Source organism: Oncorhynchus mykiss, chromosome 15 (genome assembly GCF_013265735.2).
Source record: "Oncorhynchus mykiss isolate Arlee chromosome 15, USDA_OmykA_1.1, whole genome shotgun sequence".
In the NCBI taxonomy this organism is placed as follows: domain Eukaryota; kingdom Metazoa; phylum Chordata; class Actinopteri; order Salmoniformes; family Salmonidae; genus Oncorhynchus; species Oncorhynchus mykiss.
The window spans coordinates 33,112,170-33,126,439 of NC_048579.1; the positions used below are offsets into that span (position 1 = coordinate 33,112,170).

At 45.1% G+C, this 14,270-nt stretch overlaps 1 pseudogene; it reads left to right on the plus strand.

Annotated features, from left to right (window-relative positions):
• Nucleotides 1-14,270, plus strand: part of LOC110490956 — a 162,164-nt pseudogene that overhangs the window by 12,289 nt on the left and 135,605 nt on the right.

The window sequence follows — 14,270 nt, forward strand, 5'->3', positions numbered from 1 at the left end:
CGATCTACCACTATACTTTGTTTCAACAAGTCAAACTACGTTTCTATTTACTCCTCAGATACCATAAAATGTAATCAAACTATAGTATTTCTTATGGAAAAAAGTATGTTCAATAGGAAACCGATTTTAGCAGGTGAATCTTGTCTTCATGGTGCGCGGAATAACTAATTTCCAAGACTGTGTCCCTGTACTAAAACTGATATTTCTTATTTGTTTTGGAAGTTACAAGCCTGAAATCTTGAACAGACTGCTGACACCCTGTGGAAGCCATAGGAATTACATCCTGGGAGCTATAATTGAGTATGCCCTTATACTTGACATTGCAAGAGGATAGTCTCTCAGGTGCAGGTTTGTTCTTCTTTTGATATTCTCCTACATTATTTTAAAATTTTTACACACCTCAAAGTGTTTGTTTTCCAATGTTACCAATTATATGCATATCCTGGCTTCAGGGTCTGAGCAACAGGCAGTTTACTGTAGGCATGTCATTCAGGCGGAAATTGAGAGAAAAGGGGCCTAGCACAAGCTGTTTTGTCACAACTTTGGAAGTATGTTTGGGGTCATTGTCCATTTGGAAGACCCATTTGCGACCAACCTTTAACTTCCTGACTGATGTCTTGAGATATTGCTTCAATATATCCACATAATTTTCCTCCCTCATGATGCCATCTATTTTGAGAAGTGCACCAGTCCCTCCTGTAGCAAAGCACCCCCACAACATGATGCTACCACCCCCGTGCTTCACAGTTGGGATGGTGTTCTTCAGCTTGGAAGCCTCCCCCTTTTTCCTCCAAACATAATGATGATCATTATGGCCAAACAGTTCTATTTTCGTTTCATCAGACGAGAGGACATTACTCAAAAAAGTACCATCTTTGTCCTCATGTGCAGTGGCTTCTTCCTTGCCGTTCAGGTTATATCGATATAGGACCAGTTTTACTGTGGATATAGATATGTCTGTACCGGTTTCCTCCAGCATCTTCACAAGGTCCTTTAAGGTTGTTCTGGGATTGATTTGCACTTTTTTCACCAAAGTACATTCATCTCTAGGAGACAGAAAGCATCTCCTTCCTGAGTGGTATGACAGCTGCGTGGTCCCATGGTGTTTATACTTGCATACTATTGTTTGTACAGATGAACGTGGTACCTTCGGGTGTTTGGCAATTGCTCCCAAGGATGAACCAGACTTGTGGAGATCTACAATTTTTTTCTGAGCTCTTAGCTGATTTCTTTTGATTTTCCCATGATGTCAAGCAAAGAGGCACTGCGTCTGAAGGTAGGCCTTGAAATACATCCACAGATCTTCTATCAGAAGATTCTAAAGCCATGACATCATTTTCTGGAATTTTCCAAGCTGTTTAAATGCACAGTCAACTTAGTGTATGTTAACTTCTGACCCACTTGAATTGCGATACAGTGAATTATAAGTGAAATAATCTGTCTGTGTCATGACTTGTGTCATGCACAAAGTAGTTGTTCTAACCGACTTGCCAAAACTATAGTATAGTAACAAGAAATTTGTGCAGTGGTTGAAAAACGATATAAGTGTATGTAAACTTCCGACTTCAACTGTATATGGTGGGGTCAATTAATGTTGGATTTGAGCCAGGGCCTTGGAATGTTACTAAGAAAGGAAAAGGCAATCACATGGTTGTGGTCAGTGATAAGGGTGGATAGCTGTGGATTAGTGAGGAATGGGAGCAGAGGTCATGGCACCCTGCATCACAACAAAGATGTTATGTTTAGAGAAGAGGAGACTCCACCTGAACTGAATGTCTGCCTGCAGTTGTTGGCGTTGCTACATACGTTCCTACATTTCCGTGTGTGTGTTGGTATCGCTACATGTGTGTGTTGACAGGCGGTGGTGTCTGAAGCGAATCAAAGTGGCCAGCCAGGGGCCGTGGATCCTCCATCTGTGTTCCACACTGCAGTCTCTCTAGAGGCAGACAAAGATACCATCTGGGCATCTCTCTGGGGTGAGAGCCCCTACACTGGAACCTCCACTCCTCACTTACCCTACAGTAGCTATGTCCAAAATGGCACCTGGTTAAAAGTAGCGCACTAAGTAGAAAATAGAGTGCCATTTGGGAATGCACACATTAAACGGCCATACTGGCAGTGACAGAACTAGAGCACCAACCATCAACCTCCACTAACACTAACAAGCCCTTCTTTCTCTGATGAGATGAAAGGCCTCTCTCTGTAATTTAAAGGCACATTTTATACTCGGTTCAGCAGAAAACAACAAATGAACGTTTACCGGACCTGTGGATGAACAAGTGACTGAAACGACATACAAACACATGCTCACACACGTACACAAAAACACACACTCCTAATGATGTTCCCAGGGGGTTGTGGATAATAAGAGTGTTGCTGAATTGTTATAGCTGTGTGAAGACTCGCTGACATGGCTAGCCCTTGGAGCTGTGATGGCTTGGTGTGTGTTGAACTAATTGCTCTGTGGGTTGACAGTGGGAATATCAGTAATCATTAGCGCCGCTGCCTGAGCTCCTAGCCAGTGCTACCTGGGAAACGGGCTAATTGACTGAGCTCAGGGCACACAAACACACAGATTATCACAAAATGTAAGACAAGTTGCTGAGGTGGAAACCATTAAGTTGACACTTTAGAGGGAAGAAACTCTACACAATTCAAGGTTTCTACGTTCACATCTGTGGCCGAGTTGAACACATTAGAGGGAGCCAAGGACCTTATATGAAACTCCCATCTGATTCTGGTTCATTTTATATGAGCAGGAGCGTAACTTTAATTTTTAATTTTTTTAACCAAGCAAGTCAGTTAAGCTCTTAAGAATCAGACCATTTTTTCAATTTTCGCCTAAAATGACATACCCAAATCAAACTGCCTGTAGCTCAGGACATGAAGCAAGGATATGAATATTCTTGATACCATTTGAAAGGTAACACTGTGGTGTTTGTGGAAATGTGAACGTAATGTAGGAGAAAATAACACTTTAGAGCTGGGAAAAGATAATACAAAGCAAAAAATCTTCACCTTTGAAATGCAAGAGAAAGGCCACAATGTATTATTGCAGTTAGATGGCAGCAGTGTATGTGCAAAGTTTTAGACTGATCCGATTTAACCATTGCATTACTGTTCAAAATGTTGTATCAACTCTCCCCAAATGTGCCTAATTGATTTATTGATACATTTTCAAGTACATAACAATACACTCTCCTCAATCAGTTGTGTTGTGACAAGACCTTTGAAAGTTTCTTCAAGTGCAGTCACAAAAACCATCAAGCGCTACGATGAAACTGGCTCTCATGAGGACCGCCACAGGAAAGGAAGACCCAGAGTTGCCTCTGCTGCAAAGGATAAGTTCATTAGAGTTAACTGAACCTCAGGTTGCAGCCCAAGTAAATGCTTCACAGAGTTCAAGAAACAGACACATCTCAACATCAAGAGGAGACTGCGTGAATCAGGTCTTCATGGTCAAATTTCTGACCTTAACTAGTATATGACGCCAGTAAGAAGAAGAGATTTACTTTGGCCAAGAAACACGAGCAATGGACATTAGACTGTTGGAAATCTGTTCTTTGGTCTGATGAGTCCAAATTTGAGATTTTTGGTTCCATTCTCTGTCTTTGTGAAATGCAGAGTAGGTGAACAGATGATTTCCACAGGTGTGGTTCCCATCGTGAAGCATGGAGGTGTGATGGTGTGAGGGTGCTTTGCTGTTGACACTGTCAGTGATTTATTTAGAATTCTAGGCACACTTTATCAGTATGGCTACCACAGCATTCGGCAGCGATACGCCATCCCATCTGGTTTGAGTGGAACTCAGTAGTTTTTCAACAGGACAATGACCCAACACACCTCCAGGCTGTGTAAGGGCTATTTAACCAAGAAGGAGCGTGATGGAGTGCTGCATCAGATTACCTGGCCTCCACAATCACCTGACCTCAACCCAAATTAGATGGTTTGGGATAAGTTGGACCGCAGAGTGAAGGAAAAGCAGCCAACAAGTGCTCAGCATATGTGGGAAATCCTTCAAGACTGTTGTAAAAGCATTCCAGGTGAAGCTGGTTGAGAGAATGGCAAGAGTGTGCAAATCTGTCAAGGCAAATGTAGCTACTTTGAAGAATCTCACATATAAAATATATTTTGATTTGTTTAACACTTTTTGGGGGAAAAAAGGAAAACCCTTGAATGAGTAGGTGTGTCCAAACATTTGACTGGTACTGTATATATACTGTATTCGGTTGTACAAAGAGGGCCGCTGGCGTGTCTGTGTGCGTGCCTTTGTGTGTGTGTGTGACCATGTTCCCTTTGATGCGCAGGAGTAGGATGGCATTATTATTTATTCATTTCTTTGTTGTTCTTATTTCCTCGCTGCCGACTGAAAATCATGCCATTCCATTTCAGACTGCGTCATGGGTAATTTAGTCACTGTAGCAGAGATAGCCTAGACACATGTCCCCAGTCCTAATTCTGATTTGTAGACGCTGTCTTTCTCAGCCCAGCCCAGACCAAGACTGTGTCCCAAATGGCACCATATGAGCCCTATATTCTACGTAGTGCACAACTTTTGTCCAATATATAGGGTAATTTGGTCCGCAACTGTCTCTGGTGCTAACCAGACCTCATCTCTCTGGTGTTGTTACCAGTTGTCTTCTCTCCTGTAGGGCTGACAATGTGTACACTTTAGCCCTATAACGAGAGATTTCTGGGTTTCTACACACCCAACTGTTTGTGTGTGTGTGTGTGTGTGTGTGTGTGCATGTCTGTGTCTGTATGTGTGTGTGTCGGAGCCAGCGTTAGCTGCAGGTCCTAATGAACAGCCTGATGCCTCTGGGCACGCTGCCTGAGATTGGAGTCCAGGCTCCGACACACACACACACAAATACACACACACATACACCCACAGCCGCCATGCTGCCCAATTCCAATGCCTCAATTAGCCAGGTCTAGTGGAGCTGTCTGCTGCTTTCACTGTTATTGTGTCTGTCATGAGACGCAGGGGGTCGGAGCATTACCTGGAGAGAGGAGGAAGGAAATGGGCTGTGTGTGTGTGTGTGTGTGTGTGGTCATTCTGTATGCACCTGTTTGTGCGTGTCTCTGTGTATGCATGTGTCTCTCTTTCGGTTCCTGTATCTGTAACTGTGTGGTGTAAAGATGGTTGGCTGTCCCCTGTAGCAGCAGCTCTAGATCAATAATGCATGTGTGTTTGTCAGGAAGCTATGCAGAAGATTTGACAGAAGAACACCATGTGCCGGGAGGTGACCGTTGAGCTCACTAGCCATGAAAGAGTGGCATCCGCTTCTGGAAGACTGGCATCCGCTCTGACGTCAATCAGGTAGGCAGGAGAGACGCTACGCTGCCACACTGCAACCAGCCTTACACACTTAGGCAGAGACGCAGAAAATATATGCACAAGCACTCACGCTCATGCAGCAAACAGATGCAAGCACATGCACACAGACACAGAGACACAGAAGTATTCACACTCGCACACGCACACTGTACGCACACACACTGAACCAAGCTTACACAGACACACTCATACACACACAGATGTACACTACCAGCAGTTTTTTTTTCTGCCATCACACCATATCATCACCCACGCATAGCAAAGACACACACATGGATAGCAGTTTGTTGTCAGGTCTGATATGTGGCCGGTAGCTAGAGGCTTCCATTGATGACATCCCAGCCCAATCATTCTCAAAAACACACACACTCTTACCCCTACACACACACACACACACACACACACACACACACACACACACACACACACACACACACACACACACACACACACACACACACACACACACACACACCCGTTTCCTACTGAGGACCCAGTGAGTAAATTGGTCTGGGAGTGGACCCATGCGGATGTTGTCTGAGCCACTAAGCCAGCCAGGCAGGCAGTAAGGCTGTAGCCTAGTCTGATGAGTTGAGACACGGTCTTGCTTTGTTAATTGGCTAGTTAACAAGGCCTTGGAGCAGTGTGGCCATGCCCTGTGTATGGGTGCAGGCCAGCAGGGTGCACACTGTGGGCAGCAGGTGGGCAGGCGAGGGCCAGGGGTGGGCTAACAGATTGGGCTGCGTGGGTTAGCGGTTAGTGCAGAGAGAGAGGACATAACAGAGAGAGAGATGGAACAGAGAAAGGGAAAGAGAGGGAAACACAGCTCATTTAACTGACCTGTAGGAACCCTGGGCCCCCTGCAAGGCCCCCGGTAACACTAATTAGAACTTGCAGCTCAGCCTGCTCTTTGTGGTGGCGCCGGGTTAATGGATGTTCCACCCGCTACACAATGCTCCCCACACTGTTCTCCAGTCTGGCTTGATAAGACACCTGCTAATGATAGCTCTCATTGGTTACACTCTCTCTCTCTCTCTCTCTCTCTCTCTCTCTCATTTTCTTGCTCAGTCTCTCTCACTTTCCAGCTCTGTCTATAGCTTGGTCTCACTCTCTTTATCGCTCTCTCACTCTCTCTTTGTCTCTTTATTTATCTCCCTCTCTCTAACTTTCTCTCCCGGGCTCAATCTCACTGCCTCTGCATCTCTCCTCTCTCTTCCTCACTCCGTTCCTCCTTTCGCTCCTTCCTTCTTTCTTTGTTTGACACTTTTGAGAGATGTGATTCAGTGACAGAAACAGGAAAAGTCTGTCTGTTAGTTTCTGCAGGCACATTTGTGTCAACATGTTGAAATAGCGGTCTTGATTCGTTCGTGCCAAAATGTGAATTTCCCTCACAACTCTCATTTCTCTTCATGGCGAGAACACACACTTATTGGGCTTTTGATTATTGAATCTCCCTCTGTCGGAGCACCACTTAATAAATAATGACCAGCTGATTGATTTGACATGTTCTCTCTCTTGCTGCCTCTCCTCTTTTCTCTACTCTCTATCTCTATTCTTTCTCTTGCTCTGTGTCTCTCTCTCTCTCCACCTCCCTCCGCCCATCTCTCGCTCGCTCTCTCCCCTCTCCGGCTCTCTCTCTCCCCTCTCTGTCTTTCTCCACAGCATGCCATGATGTGTTCCGTGTTGACCCACCACGTCTGCTACCACCACTGTCTGAAGCACCTGGACAAGCTGATTGGCTACGTCTTCAAGGAGCGCTGCCTAATACAGGTGAGACACACAAATGCGCACACGCTCAGCCTGCCAGCGGAACATCACAGCAGGAAATAGTCAGTTAAGGACAGGTAATGGTAATCAACACTTACTTTACAAGTCATACATGCCCCTGTAGCAGCCTGCAGCATGTCTATGTGTGTGTAACTGCTGTGTGCTGTAATTATATTCTCCAGGACACAACACAATGTAACACACACACACAGTGCAGTCTTCCAGAATGTAATCATTCTCAAATGAATGGGCCGAGCCATGGATGCAAGTACTCACCATCCATGTTATCAAAATTGTAGTTTTAACCATATTTTGATGCTTAATATTGTTTGTTTACATGTAGTTTGTTTACAATTATTGGAGTAAAACAAGCTTATATTTGGGGTTCTGATGGGGTACAACAGTTGAACTAAGCTCATGAGGCATTTATTATATTTTTTAGCAATCAATGGGCACATGTCATTAATTTATAAATCCCAAAATAGATTTAGCAACTGTGGATTACCCCTTTTTAAAGAGAAGGTTGCCCCACTCAAGGTCCTCTTAGTCACTCCTTGTTGAACAAGGGAGAGCTCAGATTTTTGTTTTGAATGGCTCTGAATAAGTGTTCTACTGAACTAACTAGCTAAGGGTTGAGTTTCGATCCCGCAACATGGTTGGCATCAGTTGCTGGGACTGCTGCTCGGCCCTGTAGTTTCGTGATTTTAGGGGAAAGGCCATTTGGTCGTGCCCAATCTGCCAGGGCACCAAGGCCATTAATCAAAATAACCAATTGAGAGGTTAAATTGATTTGAAAACTGAAAAACATGAGCCTTCTGTTAAGAAAAACCAAAGTCTATGAAAAATAAATAATTAGCCTACATGTCAAAGTATTGGCTGCAGCCTGTCATGTTCAGACCTATGCTTACATGAGGGAAGTGCCTGAAAAGGTAGCCAAATGTATACAGCTCATGAAACATGAGACCAACACTTTCCATATTGTGTTTCAATTGTTGTTCAGTATACAGTACCAGTCAAAAGTTTGGACACCTAATCATTCAAGTGTTTTTCTTGATTTTTACTATTTTCTACATTGTAGAATACTAGTGAAAACATCAAAACTGTGAAATAACGCATATGAATCATGCAGTAACTAAAAGTGTAAAAATATCAAAACATATCATATATTTGAGATTCTTCAAAGTATCCACCCTTTGCCTTTATCAGGTATCAAGGTAAGACCCAAGTGCAGACTGTGTGAAGTAACAATGTTTATTGTAACAGGGGCAGGCAAACGACAGGTCAAGGCAGGCAGGGGTTGATAATCCAGAATAGGAGCAAAGGTACAGGACGGCAGGCAGGCTCAGGAACAGGCAGCGTTGTCAGGCGGATGGGTACAGGGTCAGGACAGGCAAGGGTTAAAACCAGGAGGATGAGAAAGAGAGGCAGGGAAAGACAGGAGCTGACAGGACAAACGCTGGTAAGCTTTACAACAAGAGGAACTGGCACAGACCGACAGAAAACACAGGTATAAATACCCAGAGGATAAGTGGGGAAGATGGATGACACCAGATCAGGGCATGACAATACCCCCCATCCCCCCTCTATTGACGCCACCTGGCGTTCCACCTGGGTGGATACCTGGTTGACAGGGGCAGTCAGACATGGATACCGGTCAGTGCTGTAGAAGCGACGTGGCCCGGGCCTTACTGAACCCCTCCTGGAGGTCCTGGTATTCTGCGGAGCTGGCAGAGAGGTCTGGGGCAATTTCCAAGCCCACAGGAAGACATCCCGGGGCAGGCAGAGCTGACTTCAGGCAATGAGTGTGGCAGGATGGGCTCCAGTCCACGACGGAACCAGTAGCTCAGTCAATGGAGGGATTGTGTCACTGTAGCCAAGAGAATCCCAATACCACGGGAACCTGCGGAGACTCAACTCGCTGTAGTTTCCCGAAACTCGGAGGTTGACGGGGGTGGTCTGATGGGGGACCCGGCCTGTCCAGCGCTCTAACACCCATGGTAATGGAGAGGCGTTGAGTGGGGAAGCCCAGCTCAGACGCCAGGATAATGTCCATGAGACTCACATCGGCCCCCGAGTCGTTGAATACCTGGATAGCCTTGGGCTGGTCGCCCCACAGCAGGGTGGCATGGAGAGGGGGGCGAGTAAGGGGAGAAGAACCATTATCTTTTAGACCCACCAGGGTACTCACTCCAACGAATGAGCTAGGTCTCTTGAAGGGACAAGTAGAAGCATGTGTTTCAGACATAAGGAAGTGGATGGCTGCAAACTTTCTACTTTTAAACTCGGACAAAACAGAGATGCTTGTTCTACAGATCTTCTGTTGAATCTGATAATTAATATTAATGGTTGTACAGTCGTCTCAAATAAAACTGTGAAGGACCTCGGCGTTACTCTGGACCCTGATCTCTCTTTTGAAGAACATATCAAGACTGTTTCAAGGACAGCTTTTTTCCATCTACGTAACATTGAAAAAATCTGAAACTTTCTGGCTACCCGGATAAAGCACTAAATAAACTTCAATTAGTGCTAAATACGGTTGCTAGAATCCTGACTAGAACCAAAGAATGTGATCATATTACTCCAGTGTTAGCCTCCCTACACTGGCTTCCTGTCAAGGCAAGGGCTGATTTCAAGGTTTTACTGCTAACCTACAAAGCAATACATGGGCTTGCTCCTACCTATCTCTCTGATTTGGTCCTGCCGTACATACCTACACGTACGCCACGGTCACAAGACGCAGGCCTCATAATTGTCCCTAGAATTTCTAAGCAAACAGCTGGAGGCAGGGCTTTCTCCTATAGAGCTCCATTTTTATGGAATGGTCTGCCTACCCATGTGAGAGACGCAAACTCGGTCTCAACCTTTAAGTCTTTACTGAAGACTCATCTCTTCAGTGGGTCATATGATTGAGTGTAGTCTGGCCCAGGAGTGTGAAGGTGAACGGAAAGGCTCTGGAGCAACGAACCGCCCTAGCTGTCTCTGCCTGGCCGGTTCCCCTCTTTCCACTGGGATTCTCTGCCTCTAACTCTATTACAGGGGCTGAGTCACTGGCTTACTAGGGCTCTTTCATACTGTCCCTAGGAGGGGTGCGTCACTTGAGTGGGTTGAGTCACTGATGTGATCTTCCTGTCTGGGTTGGCGCCCCCTCTTGGGTTGTGCCGTGGCGGAGATCTTTGTGGACTATACTCGGCCTTGTCTCAGGATGGTAAGTTGGTGGCTGAAGATATCCCTCTAGTGGTGTGGGGGCTGTGCTTTGGCAATGTGGGTGGGGTTATATCCTTCCTCTTTGGCCCTGTCCGGTGGTGTCATCGGATGAGGCCACAGTGTCTCCTGACCCCTCCTGTCTCAGCCTCCAGTATTTATGCTGCAGTAGTTTATGTGTCGGGGGGCTAGGGTCAGTTTGTTATATCTGGAGTACTTCTCCTGTCCTATCCGGTGTCCTGTGTGAATTTAAGTATGCTCTCTTTAATTCTCTCTTTCTTTCTCTCTCTCGGGGGACCTGAGCCCTAGGACCATGCCTCAGGACTACCTGACATGATGGCTCCTTGCTGTCCCCAGTCCACCTGGCCGTGCTGCTGCTCCAGTTTCAACTGTTCTGCCTGTGATTATTATTATTTGACCATGCTGGTCATTTCTGAACATTTGAACATCTTGGCCATGTTCTGTTATAATCTCCACCCGGCACAGCCAGAAGAGGACTGGCCACCCCACATAGCCTGGTTCCTCTCTAGTTTTTTTCCTAGGTTTTGGCCTTTCTAGGGAGTTTTTCCTAGCCACCGTGCTTCTACACCTGCATTGCTTGCTGTTTGGGGTTTTAGGCTGGGTTTCTGTACAGCACTTTGAGATATCATCTGATGTACGATGGGCTATATAAATACATTTGATTTGATTTGATTAGACACAAAATTACTGTCAGTAACGCAATACAGACAACCCTGGGTCTCAAGTCTGTGTATGTTTTCGGATGGAGACAACCTAGCCCTGCCGAGCTGCATCGACTCGGGAAAATATGCATTGTCAGTCTCCGGAGGCTCTTGGAGAGAGCTCTCAGATCCTCTCAGGAACGTAGCCGCCGGGGACTTCCGGAGTTCATCAGCTGTAAGGTGGGATCCCTGAGTGAGCGATTGGGACCGCAATTGGACCCCTTCTCCCTCCTTCGTTCCAATAGCCGACCATCGATCCGGATGGTTAAAGCGACGAGTGAGTTGAGATCCGTTGATAGTTCTCGGGCTGCCAGTTCAACCTTTACCTCTTCCGATAATCTGTTCAGGAACGTGTCGAACAGCGCTTCTGGGTTCCAAGTACTCTCCGCTGCTAGCTTGCAGAACTCCACCGTATAGTCGGCCACACTGAGGGTGTCCTGCCGAAGCTGGAGTAACTTCTGGGAAGCCTCTTTCCCGGACACCGGAGCCTCAAACGTTTCTCACCTCTGCCACGAATACCTCTAGACTGAGGCAGACGGTGGATTGTTGCTCCCACACCACCGTGACCCAGGCGAGTGCCATCCCGGACATGAGTGTAATAACGTACGCTATCTTTGAGTGGTCCAAGGGGAACGAAGAAGGCTGCAGCTCGAAAACGAGGGAACACTGGGAGAGAAAGGCCCGGCAGGTTCTGGAATCTCCATTATAGCGCTCCGGGGGAGGTTAGCGGGGTTCCCGGGAAATAGGTGATGTGCTGCTACCACCCGGGTTACAGAGGGGCTGGGAGGTTAGCATCGTGGTAGGCTGCCTAGTAGGCAACCCACAGAATTGCTCCTGCAATGCGTCCAAGGCTGGGTCGTGATGTTGGGCCACGGCCTGGAACCCTTCCATCAGACAGTGAAGCAACTCCTCAGGCCTACCAATAGTGGCTCCTTGGGAGGAGATGGAGTTGCTGAGCTGGATCAAGTCTGTTGGGTCAGTCATGGCCAGTTCGTACTATCAGGTATCAAGTTAAGACCCAAGTGCAGACTGTGTGAAGTAATTTTTTTTATTGTAACAACAGGGGTAGGCAGAAAGGGGCCAATAATCCAGAGTAGGAGCAACAGTACAGGACGGCAGGCAGGCTCAGGAACAGGCAGAGTTCAGTAATCCAGAGGTGGATCAAAGGTACAGGAAGGCAGGCAGGCAGACTCATCAGAGGAAAGGACAGATTTCCACCGGTCTGATGTCCATTGCTAGTGTTTTTTGGCCCAAGTAAGTCTCTTCTTATTGGCATCCTTTAGTAGTGGTTTCTTTGCAGCAATTTGAACATGAAGGCCTGATTCACGCCGTCTCCTCTGAACAGTTGATGTTGAGATGTTTCTGTTTCTTGAACTCTGTGAAGCATTCATTTGGCTGCAACCTGAGGTTCAGTTAACTCTAATGAACTTATCCGTTGCAGCATAGGTAACTCTGGGTCTTCCTTTCCTGTGGCGGTCCTCATGCGAGCCAGTGTATTCATAGTTCTTGATGTTTTTTTCGACTGCACTTGAAAAAAAAATACAAAGTATTTTCAAATTTTCCGAATTGACTGACCATCATGTCTTAAAGTTGTGATGGACTGTCATTTCCCTACGCTTATTAGAGCTGTTCTTGCCTTAATATGGACTTGGTCTAACCTTGTCATAACATAATTGATTGGCTCAAAAGCATTAACCTTTCTGATCTCCCCATCCCGGATCCGGGTTCGTGAATACAGACTCAAGCTCATTACCATAACGCAACGTTAACTATTCATGAAAATCGCAAATGAAATGAAATAAATATGCTAGCTCTCAAGCTTAGCCTTTTGTTAACAACACTGTCATCTCAGATTTTCAAAATATGCTTCTCAACCATTGCAAAACAAGCATTTGTGTAACAGTATTGATGGCTAACGTAGCATTTAGCATTAGCATTCAGCTGGCAACATTTACACAAAAAAACAGAAAAGCAATTAAAAAAAATCATTTACCTTTGAAGAACTTCAGATGTTTTCAATGAGGAGACTCTCAGATAGCAAATGTTCAGTTTTTCCTGAAAGATTATTTGTTTAGGACAAATCGTTCCGTTTTCTGCGTCACGTTTAGCTATGAAAAAACCCCTGTATCCAGGATTGTGTAAATCTATCAGCAAGCTCATTAGCATAACACAACGTTAACTATTTATGAAAATCGCAAATGAAATGAAATAAATATGCCATCTCTCAAGCTTAGCCTTTTGTAAACAACACTGTCATCTCAGATTTTCAAAATATGCTTCTCAACCATAGGAAAACAATAATTTGTGTAAAAGTAGCTAGCTAGAGTTAGCATTTCGCGTTAGCATTTAGCGTTAGCATTAGCGTTAGCATCCAGCACGCAACATTAACAAAAACATAAAAGCCTTCAAATAAAATCATTTACCTTTGAAGAACTTCTGATGTTTTCAATGAGGATACTCTCAGTTAGATAGCAGATGCTCAGTTTTTCCAAAAAGATTCCTTGTGTATTAGAAATAGCTCCGTTTTATACATCACATTTGGCTACCAAAAAAAATCCATAAATTCAGTCCTCAAAACGCAAACTTTTTTCCAAATTAACTCCATAATATCGACTGAAAACATGGCAAACGTTGTTTAGAATCAATCATCAAGGTGTTTTTCACATATCTCTTCATTGATACATCGTTCTTGGACACATGCTTTCTCCCCTGAATCAAATGGTAAAGTAGAAGCAGCTGGCAATTGCGCACCGAATTCGACGCAGGACACCAGGCGGACACTTGGAAAATGTAGTCTCTTATGGTCAATCTTCCAATGATATGCCTACAAATACGTCACAATGCTGCTAAGACCTTGGGCGAACGACAGAAAGTGTAGGCTCATTCGTTGCGCAATCACAGCCATATAAGGAGAGAATGGAAAACAGAGCTTCAGAAATTCTGCTAATTCCTGGGTGATGCATCATCTTGGTTTCGCCTGTAGAATGAGTTCTGGGGCACTTACAGACAAAATCTTTGCAGATTCTGAAACTTCAGAGTGTTTTCTTTCCAAAACTGTCAAGAATATGCATAGTCGAGCATCTTTTCGTGACAAAATATTGCGCTTAAAACGGGAACGTTTTTTATCCAAAAATGAAATAGCGCCCCTAGAGCTCTAACAGGTTAAAGAAGGAAAGAAATTCCACAAATTAACTTTTAACAAGGCACACATGTTAATTGAAATGCGTTCCAGACTACCT